This window comes from Cervus elaphus, chromosome 14 (genome assembly GCF_910594005.1).
Source record: "Cervus elaphus chromosome 14, mCerEla1.1, whole genome shotgun sequence".
NCBI lineage: Eukaryota > Metazoa > Chordata > Mammalia > Artiodactyla > Cervidae > Cervus > Cervus elaphus.
Window position 1 is genome coordinate 4,952,662 of NC_057828.1, and position 11,120 is coordinate 4,963,781.

The 11,120-nt window shown below is 46.5% G+C and overlaps 1 long non-coding RNA gene across 1 annotated transcript in view; it reads left to right on the forward strand.

The window, feature by feature from the left end:
* LOC122708154 overlaps positions 1–5,563 on the forward strand; it is a 36,041-nt gene extending 30,478 nt beyond the window's left edge. Inside the window, exon 6 of the long non-coding RNA XR_006345022.1 lies at positions 5,186–5,563. This is a non-coding gene — a long non-coding RNA (uncharacterized LOC122708154). The remainder of the gene's footprint in view (positions 1–5,185) is intronic.
* Positions 5,564–11,120: the final 5,557 nt, after the last annotated feature.

Genomic DNA, 11,120 nt, shown 5'->3' on the forward strand with positions numbered 1-11,120 from the left:
AACTACTGGGGTCCACACCCTCCAGAACCTGTGTGGCACAACTACTAAGGCTTATGCTTCAACTACTGAAGCCACTTGCCCTAGAGCCTGTGCTCCGCAATGAGAGAAGCCACCGCACCTAGAGATTAGGAACTGCTGGCTACAACTAGAGAAAGCCCACCCACGCACAGCAGCAAAGACTAGCACAGCCAAAAATAAATAAATAAAAAGCTTAAAAAAGAAATCAGTGTGCTGTAAAATGAGGCAGAAGGGCAGGACATTGTCCAGGACAGCTGGACAACGAGCAGTGCCTGTCAGAACCTGAAAAGCTCAGAACCTCCTTGAGTGAAGTGTGGAAAGACTTTCAGGTAAAGGTTTAGGGTGGGAACGTGCCAGGAATGTGTGGGGAATCACAGATAGTCCAGCTCAGCTGGAGCTGAGGGTGTGACCAGTGGGAAGAGTGAACCGGGGTAGTTTGTGTTACTCTCCTGCCCGACACACACTGTCATGTGGAAGTCAGGCCTGGGGGGAGCAACACCAGGCAACAAGCAACATCTGGAAAAGACAAGTTTAACTGCAACAGGAAACAGTGATGGAAGTTCAGGGAAAGGCAGTTAGTTCAGTTCAGCCGCTCAGTCGTGTCCGGCTCTTTGCTACCCCATGAATTGCAGCACGCCAGGCCTCCCTGTCCATCACCAATTCCCGGAGTTTACTCAAACTCATGCCCATTGAGTTGGTGATGCCATCCAGCCATCTCATCCTCTGTCATCCCCTTCTCCTCCTGCCCCCAATCCCTCCCAGCATCAGGGTCTTTTCCAACAAGTCAACTCTTTGCATGAGGTGGCCAAAGTACTGGAGTTTCAGCTTCAGCATCAGTCCTTCCAATGAACACCCAGGACTGATCTCCTTCAGGATGGACTGGTTGGATCTCCTTGCAGTCCAAGGGACTCTCAAGAGTCTTCTCCAAAACCACAATTCAAAAGCTTCAATTCTTCGGTGCTCAGCTTTCTTCACCGCCAAACTCTCACATCCATACATGACCACTGGAAAAGCCATAGCCTTGACTAGACAGACCTTTGTTGGCAAAGTAATGTCTCTGCTTTTTAATATGCTATCTAGGTTGGTCATAACTTTCCTTCCAAGGAGTAAGCATCTTTTAATTTCTTGGCTACAGTCACCATCTGCAGTGATTTTGGAGCCCAAAAAATAAAGCCTGACACTATTTCCACTGTCTCCCCATCTATTTCCCATGAAGTGATGGAACCAGATGCCTTAGTTTACCAGATGATCTTAGTTTACTTAATGTTGAGCTTTAAGCCAACTTTTTCACTCTCCTCTTTCACTTTCCTCAAGAGGCCCTTTAGTTCTTCTTCACTTTCTGCCATAAGGGTGGTGTCATCTGCATATATGAGGTTATTGATATTTCTCCCAGCAATCTTGATTCCAGCTTGTGCTTCTTCCAGCCGTGTTTCTCATGATGTACTCTGCATATAAGTTAAATAAGCAGGGTGACAATATACAGCCTTGACGTACTCCTTTTCCTATTTGGAACCAGTCTGTTGTTCCATGTCCAGTTCAAACTGTTGCTTCCTGACCTGCATATAGGTTTCTCAAGAGGCAGGTCAGGTGGTCTGGTATTCCCATCTCCTTCAGAATTTTCCACAGTTTATTGTGATCCACAGTCGAAGGCTTTGGCGTAGTCAATAAAGCAGAAATAGATGTTTTTCTGGAACTCTCTTGCTTTTTTGATGATCCAGTGGATATTGGCAATTTGATCTCTGGTTCCTCTGCCTTTTCTAAAACGAGCTTGAACATCTGGAAGTTCTCGGTTCGCGTATTGCTGAAGCCTGGCTTGGAGAATTTTGAGCATTACCTTACTATCGTGTGAGATGAGTGCAATTGTGCGGTAGTTTGAGCATTCTTTAGCATTGCCTTTCTTAGGGATTGGAATGAAAACTGACCTTTTCCAGTCTTGTGGCCACTGCTGAGTTTTCCAAATTTGCTGGCATATTGAGTGCAGCACTTTCACAGCATCATCTTTCAGGATTTGAAATAGCTCAACTGGAATTCCATCACCTCCACTAACTTTGTTCATAGTGATGCTCTCTAAGATCCATTTGACTTCACATTCCAGGATGTCTGGCTCTAGGTGAGTGATCACACCATTGTGATTATCTGGGTCACGAAGATCTTTTTGTATAGATCTTGTGTGTACTCTTTCCACCTCTTCTTAATATCTTCTGCTTCTATTAGGTCCATACCATTTCTGTCCTTTATTGAGCCCATTTTTGCATGAAATATTCCCTTGGTATCTCTAATTTTCTTGAAGAGATCTCTAGTCTTTCCCATTCTGTTGTTTTCCTCTATTTCTTTGCATTGATCACTGAGGAAGGCTTTCTTATCTCTCCTTGCTATTCTTTGGAACTCTGCGTTCAAATGGGACTATCTTTCCTTTTTTCCTTTGCTTTTCACTTCTCTTCACTTCACAGCTATTTGTAAGGCCTCCTCAGACAACCATTTTGCCTTTTTGCATTTCTTTTCCATGGGGATGGTCTTGATCCCTGTCTCCTGTACAATGTCAGGAACCTCCCCGTCCATAGTTCATCAGGTTCTCTACCAGATCTAGTCCCTTAAATCTATTTCTCACTTCCACTGTATAGTCATAAGGGATTTGATTTAGGTCATACCTGAATGGTCTAGTGGTTATCCCTACTTTCTTCAGTTTAAGTCTGAATTTGGCAATAAGGAGTTCATGATCTGAGCCACAGTCAGCTCCCAGTCTTGTTTTTGCTGACTGTATAGAGGTTCTCCATCTTTGGCTGCACAGAATATAATCAATCTGATTTCGGTGTTGGCCATCTGGTGATGTCCATGTGTAGAGTCTTCTCTTATGTTGTTGCAAGTGGGTGTTTGCTATGGCCAGTGCGTTCTCTTGGCAAAACTCTATTAGCCTTTGCCCTGCTTCATTCTGTACTCCAAGGCCAAACTTGCCTGTTACTCCAGGTGTTTCTTGACTTCCTACTTTTGCATTCCAGTCCCCTATAATGAAAAGGACGTCTTTTTTGGATGTTAGTTCTAAAAGGTCTTGTAGGTCTGCGTAGAACTGTTCAACTTCAGCTTCTTCAGTGTTACTGGTTGGGGCATAGGCTTGGATTACTGTGATATTGAATGGTTTGCCTTGGAAAGGAACAGAGATCATTCTGTCGTTTTTGAGATTGCATCCAAGTACTGCATTTTGGACTCTTTTGTTGACTATGATGGCTACTCCATTTCTTCTAAGGGATTCCTGCCCACAGTAGTAGATATAATGGTCATATGAGTTAAATTCACCCATTCCAGTCCATTTTAGTTCGCTGATTCCTAGAAATGTCGACATTCACTCTTGCCATCTCCTGTTTGACCACTTCCAATTTGCCTTGATTCCAAGTTCCTATGCAATATTGCTCTTTACAGCATCAGACCTTGCTTCTATCACCAGTCTCATTCACAACTGGGTATTGTTTTTGCTTTGGCTCCATCCCTTCATTCTTTCTGGAGTTATTTCTCCACTGATCTCCAGTAGCATATTGGGCACCTACCGACCTGGGGTGTTCCTCTTTCAGTATCCTATCATTTTTGCCTTCTCATACTATTCATGGGGTTCTCAAGGCATGAATACTGAAGTGGTTTGCCATTCCCTTCTCCAGTGGAGCACATTCTGTCAGAACTCTCCACCATGACCCGACCGTCTTGGGTGGCCCCACATGGTATGGCTTAGTTTCATTGAGTTAGACAAGACTGTGGTCCTGTGATCAGATTGGCTAGTTTTCTGTGATTATGGTTTTAGTGTGTCTGCCCTCTGATGCCCTCTCGCAACACCTACCGTCTTACTTGGGTTTCTCTTACCTTGGACGAGGGGTATCTCTTCACGGCTGCTCCAGCAAAGCACAGCCACTGCTCCTTGGACGAGGGGTATTTTCTCACGGCCGCCCCTTCTGACCTTGAACGTGGAATAGGTCCTCTCGGCCCTCCTGCACCTGTGCAGCAGCCGCTCCTTGGAGGTGGCAAATGATAACGAATCTCTTGGCATCCTTGCAATGACAGCCTTGGGCGGAGGGCTGCTTGGCTGGACACGTGCACACTCTCCAGTCAAGTCAGACTGTCCAAGATACCCTAGCGCCCCTCATTACTCCCTGAATAAGCCTTCAAATTAGACCCATGTGTTGGTGTCTCTCCTGAGGCCTATTTATCACTGTTGATCCTCCTCTCCCATCTCTTCTAGCCTCAGCTGTTTTGATTGCAGTGGAAGCAGGGGGATCAGGCAGCGCAGAAGGATTAGTGTGGAGATGGCGATTCCAGGTCTAGGGTGTTCTGCAACCCTTCCTTGGACTCTCTCCAGAGATTCCCGACTTGGCATCTAGAGTGCAGAGGGTGGCCACACCTACCCAGCTCATGGGCTCCTGGCTTTCTTGGCCGGGAGGCACTGCAGTTTCAGGTCCCCCCATCTTCAGCAATACTCCTTCCCCCTGCTGGCCTCTGGAGGCAGAGAATGTGTGGGCCAGCCTACTACACCTCGCTGTCACAGGGCTTCCCACGTCCCCCTCAGCCTCCCCCGTCCCAAGCAGAGTGCCTGACTTCCCTTTCTTCCTGGTCTCCTTCTGACCTTTTTACATGCTGTGCATTACTTTGGAAGGACCTGCTTCAGTTCTGCCTTTTATTAAAGGAGAGAACGCAGGTGGTGGAATAGTGTGGGGTAGAACCATTATTTAAGGTGCAGGGAGTGAGGTTCTGGCACCGTTTTCATCAGGACTTATTCCTCAGCTCTTTGGTTTTCAGAGAGTGCTATCCCTCTGATCCACTGGGGTGCTAGGCTATAGTGCAGACGTCAGGACTCACTTGAAAAGAAATGCCACAATAGGAAGACCAAGTAACTAGTACATCACATAGCCTAATTTCCCATTTATTCCAAAAAAAAACCTCCGTAACATTCCTGCAGGAGGCTGAGTATTCTCAGGGAAAGAAGACTTACTACAACTCATGACCTCTCTGGCCCTGTGATAGATTCTTGGGCAGTCCTGCTGATGAAAAGGGGAAAAAATCTTCATGCTATAATAACAGGAACTACTAGGGCACATTCTCTATAGCAGGCACTTTACTGACACTACACAGAAAGACCCCACCAAACGGCACTTTGACTCTGAAAACTGGTATTATTTCCATTTCACAGATGAGGACACCGACAACAAGAGAGGCTGAATAACTTGCCCATTGCCTCAGGGCTGGAATCTGAGATGAGAACCACACTCCTCGCACGACGTCCACCCCGCTGACCGGGGCACTGTGATGCTTGGGCTTGGAGAAGTCTTTGCTGAAAGTTTCCTGTGCACTGTAGGCTACGCAGCAGAATCCCTGGCCTCTATGAGCCCCAATATGCCAGTAACAACCACCTCCAGTTGTGACAACTAAAACTGTCTCCAGAGTTTACCAAATGCTCTCCTGGGGGAAGGAGGCATCAGCCTAGGTTGATTTGTCTGCATTACATACATGTTTTCTTTCTCTGAAAGTGAAAAAGTGAAAGTGATAGTCATTCAGTCATGTTTGACTCTTTGTGACCCCATGGACTGTAGCCCACCAGGCTCCTCGGTCCATGGAATTCTCCAGGCAAGAATACTGGCATGGTAGCCATTCTCTTCTCCAGAGGATCTTCCCAACCCAGGGAACAAACCTGGGTCTCCTGCTTTGCAGGCAGATTCTTTACTGTCTGCACCACCAGAGAAGCTCTACCGAGCTCAGTTGTTTCACTTCCATTTACTGGCCCCAGTTTCTGCCCCCAGGAGTCACAAGAAACATTTGCTTTGTCTTTCTGTCACCCATAGTCCTTCAGATAATGGTCAGGCTGGTTCTTGTCTCCAGCCCTGTTCTCCAGATCAGACTCCAGAGTTCTTTCATCTTTTCCTGATACACTCTGGTTTCTAGGCCTTTCACCACACTGACTGCTCTCTGCTGATGAGTATCAGTTGTGATGAGAGTTAGACTAGACAAAAGGAAGAACTTTCTTCCTTCTGTCATCCCCTTCCTTCACTCCTCATGAGAAGCAACCCAGGTCCTCCATCGCTTCCTTTGTGCAGCCCCTGATATCTCTCTCATAGAGTGGGTTTTCTCCCCTTTGGTCCCCATTACTTTTTCCACTGTAAGTTCTCATCATCTGTCTGTTCTGTCTCCCCAGTCCCCACACCCACTGAGGTTTTTTATCTCCCACAGTTGTAATTCGCCGTTACATCCCTCTAAGAACCTGACAGGTGGCCAGGCATGTAGGAGGCTCTCACGAAGTGTGACGGATGAATGCGTGTGTAGTGACAGCCCAGAATGAATGTTGAACTTACAGAGGTGAAAGTGCTTTGAAGAGATATAAAGCACTATACACATTTATATTTTCTCTTTTCTCTATCTTACCCCGGTCCCTCTCTTCCCTGGTCTTCTCCAGGCCAGACCAGCAGACTGGCAGAGAAAGCTAACCAAGGTTTATTTGAGGAGTGGGAAACTTGAGGAGGGTGCCTTACAGAATTTTTTTTCTCATTCCCTAGTTTCAGTGGATTGCTCCAGTGAAGGCTATGGTGCCAGCATTAGAATCTAACAGGATCTGTCTTCCCCTCTCTCCTTGCCCTCCTAGTCATTTGCTAAGCCTGATTGTTAGCTAAATTCAATACGCAATAGAATCTACCACCTGGAAAAATACCTTTCAGCATACACAGTGAATAAGGAGCACATTAACAAGAGAAGGAGACCAGTGGCAGGCACTGGATGAAGTGATTCGTCAGTTCTGGAATCTGGTTAAGTCTTTCAGTTGTACCAAAGACATGTTGCTGTGCCCAGCCTGTGGGCAGGCACATGGGCCTAGCGTTAGAATGTGTCCCCAACATTCCACACTCTCCCAGAATCTGAAAGGACTGTAGAATCAGTGGATCATTGCTGCACTGAATTTCCAGGTTTGACTCTCTTCACAAGCCTTTGCTAAGTGCCAGGGTCACCTTGAAGTTCAGCTCCCCCCATGAACAGAGTCCAGTAGGTCCTAGGAGAGCACGTGGAGGAGAGGAACTCCTGCATTACACGACACTTCTGTGGGAGCTCTCAGCCTAATGGGAGACCCCCGAGCTCAGGAAGTTAGAGAGGAAGAAGAAAGAGGAGGAGGAGGGGAAGGAGAAGAAGAAGGTGAAGAAAAAGAAGAAAGAAGGCTCGTTAATGTGTGCAGTTAAGCATGAACATCAAAGCCACCCTCCATAACCATGAGGAGATAAACTCCAAGATGCGGAGGGATTTTGGAAAGGTTCAGAAGAGAGGTATAAATAGAACAGAGCACAGATTTCCTCAGTCAAGATGGAAAAGGTCTTCTGATTGGTGCAGAAATGGTAGGTATATGGTGGGGTGGGTGCGCAGGGTCGGGGTGTGGTGCCTAAACTCAAAGGGACCCAAGTACACATCCACTCTACGGAAGTACATGAGAGGAAAGAGGATTCCAAGGAGATGTGCATCTCTTTGGACTATATTCTTCTCTGGTCTGGAGTCAGACGATGTGATGGAGTGGTTTGGAAAGAGGTGAGAACGTAAAGTGGAGGGGCCTTTTGAGACAGAACTGGGGCCCGAGTCCTAGATCTGTGTCACGGCCAACCCACTAAATGACCGTGAACAGGTCCCTCTGGCCCTACATTTCAAAACTCAAAGCCAGTACTGGACTTGGGAGAAAGGGCTCCAAGATGGTTGTGCTGTATCAGCCTCAGGGCAAGACAGAGCACGGCTGTATCCCAGCTCCATCCCAGCCCTGAGCTGCCCGCACCTCCCCTCCCAAGGCCAGGGCCACTAAGCTGGCGGCAAGAAGGTGGTGAAAGCACCATCCATTATGCCTCTGTAGCCACCAAAATGAACTTAGCATGCATTGTTTGACCTTTCATTAAAATCCGAAGGAAACTGATAGACTGCATCTAACAAGATGGGGTTTAACAGGGATCAATGTCAGCACCTGAACTTGAGTTTAAAATCCAAGTGCCCAAGCGCAGAATGATGAGGCAGGACTGAGCAGTGGCATGCATAGGAAAGCTTTTAGGGTTTTTGAGGATGGTAAACTTTGTGTAGCCTTAAGAGCTGGTAAGAATAACCATTCACCCTATGAATGGTAATTTTCACCATGTGCTCAGCACAATCCCAGGTTCTCCTCAGAATAACTTATGGGGTAGGTACCTCCTGATTATTTCCATTTTGCAGAAGAGGAAATGGAGGCACAGAGAGATTCAAACAATTTACCCAAGATCTCATAGCTAGTAAGTGGTAGAGTCAGAGTTAATCTGGACCCAGACTCGATGCTTTGGCATGAAAGCATGGAATTTAGAACAGAGAGACAACAGTCATTCTCTGTGCTAAAAATAACCCATTTTCAGGAGTCTTCTAGTTTGTCTAAGATCAGCACTCCAAGTCTTCATTAGCAGCAAATGGAGCACATTCAAAAGATGGGGTTTAGGAGTGTTGAGGAAAGGAATGTTTGCAAGTGTTACATTCTTCATCTTCACCTACCAGGGTGCTCCAGCCACAATGTGGGGAGGCAGCCTCGATACCACCTTCAAATCCATTCCCCCACATCCACCCATCACCAGCCTGAGTCACACCCAGCTTTTGTCCGTGTGTGCTGAGCCTCTCAGTCATGTCCGACCCTCTGCGACCCCCATGGACCGTAGCTCACCAGGCTCTTCTGTCCATGGGATTCTCCAGGTAAGAATACTGGAGTGGGTTGCCATTTCCTCCTCCATGGGATCTTCTCGACCCAGGAATTGACAGCTTTTCCCACTTTTTCCACATCAGTCCCTTATGTCTCCTGCATTGGCAGGAGGTTCTTTATCACTAGCACCACCTGGGAAGCCCCACACCCAGCTTAACACCCATGAAACCCTAAAAGCTTCCTCACACGTGCCACTTTTAAGCCCTTCCTTCTAATTCCAGACCACGTCTCAGCTTAGCCCATTCTCTCCCCCAGCAGCCATTCCTCCAGCTCAAGTCACTGTCACATCCCCTAGGGCCACTGCTCACTCTCCTACTCACTCCCTTCTTCACCACTTTGCCAGCAATCAGCTCTCCACACCACAGCCAGAGAGCTCTGAAAACCAAAATGGGACCAGACCACTTCACCACATAAAACCCTTCTGTAATTCACACTCTGTGTTACCTGCAAGCCCGAATCCTAGCTCTGGTTCTACCTAACTCTCCAGGGTCCACTCCCACAGTACCCACTCCATGGCCTCTCACCGTGTTGCTTTTCTTTTGTTTGTTACATGTCCCAGTTCTTCTTACTCAAGGTGCAAGCTCTTCTCTCTGCCCAGAAAGCTCATATTCAGCCCCCAACTTCTGTAGCTGCTATTCCTTACCCTTCCAGTCTGGGCTCAGGGTCATTTCCTGGTTTAGGGGTGTTATGCCCAATGTCCGAATCCCTGAGCGGGAAGACGGAAGGCCTCCAAGACAATGCAACTCGCAAAAAGGGAAGTTTATTGCTGACTCAAGTCAGGGCTCCTGCCATGTCCAACGCGGTGGTGCGGGGTCAGAGAGCCCCGAGCCCAAGCTGTTACACAAATTTATAGGGTGAGCACACGCCGTTGGTAGTTGGTTTAAGCAGATTGGTTACAAGTTTGCAAAGCAATTTCATTGGTCAAAACTTTCAGGCGCGCAGGACTTTCCCGGGGGTTTCTGCCCCATTCCTAATTTCCTAATTGGCAAACAGTGGTCAGTGTTAAGCGAAAGCTGATTAGTTGTATCCAGGTGGCCTGATAATCTTAACCACCCAGAAGTAGGAAGGCCTACTCCTTCCTAATCTAAGCTGCCTGCCATGGCGTTACTTCTGCTCGCCTCACAGGGGCTCAGATCTTGTTACCGCTACCCTCCCCCAATTAGTCTCTTGCACAGCTTTCTACTTTTTTCGTTCCTTCATGATACACCACAGTTTGAAATTATGTATTTATTTATGCATTTGCTGTAAATTCCATGCACACAGGGACCATTTTGTCCCACACACACAGCACACTGAAGGCCAAGGCACACTGTGAGTGTTCAATGGACATTTCTTGAGCAAATGGAGAGCTTGGCTAAGAAGCGATTCAGGGAGCCATGAGTGTTGTCCATGACTGAGGGAAGGCTAGGACCCCTGTGACACCATGTTTCAGAACTGGGACTAACTTACTGAGCAAACACTAATATGGCACTTACTGTGCTAAACACCTTCTAAACAGTAATCAATAAGTCCCTATAAGAGAAAAAGAAAGATATACCCATCTGAACACAGAGTTCCAAAGAATAGCAAGGAGAGAAAAGAGACTCCTAAGTGAACAATGCAAAGAAATAGAGGAAAACAATACAATGGGAAAGACTAGAGATCTCTTCAAGAAAATTAGAGATACCAAGTAAGCATTTCATGCAAATATGGGCACAATAAAGGACAAAAACAGTGTGAACCTAACAGAAGCAGAAGATATTAAGAAGAAGTGACAAGAAAACGCAGAGGAACTATACAAAAAAAAAAGAGCTTAATGACCCAGATAAGCACGATGGTGTGATCACTCACCTACAACCAGACATCCCGGAGTATGAAGTTAAGTGGGCCTTAGGAAGCATCACTATGAACAAAACTAATGGAGGTGATGGAATTCCAGTTGATCTATTTCAAATTCTAAAAGATGATGCTGTTAAAGTGCTACACTCAGTATGCCAGCAAATTTGGAAAACTCAGCAGTGGCCACAGGACTGGAAAAGGTCAGTTTTCATTTCAGTCCCAAAGAAGGGCAATGCCAAAGAACGTTCAAACTACCGCACAACTGCACTCATTTCACATGATAGCAAAGTAATGCTCAAAATTCTCCAAGCTGAGCTTCAACAGTACGTGAACTGAAAACTTCCAGTTGTACAAGCTGGATTTAGAAAAGGCAGAGGAACCAGAGGTCAAATTGCCAACATTCGTTGGATCATCAAAAAAGCAAGAGAGTTCCATAAAAACATCTACTTCTGCTTCATCTTCATTGACTACACTTCTTTGACTGTGTGGATCACAACAAACTGTGAAAAATTCTTAAAGAGATGGGAATGCCAGACCACCTTACCTGCCTCCTGAGAAACCTGTATGCATGTCAAGAAGC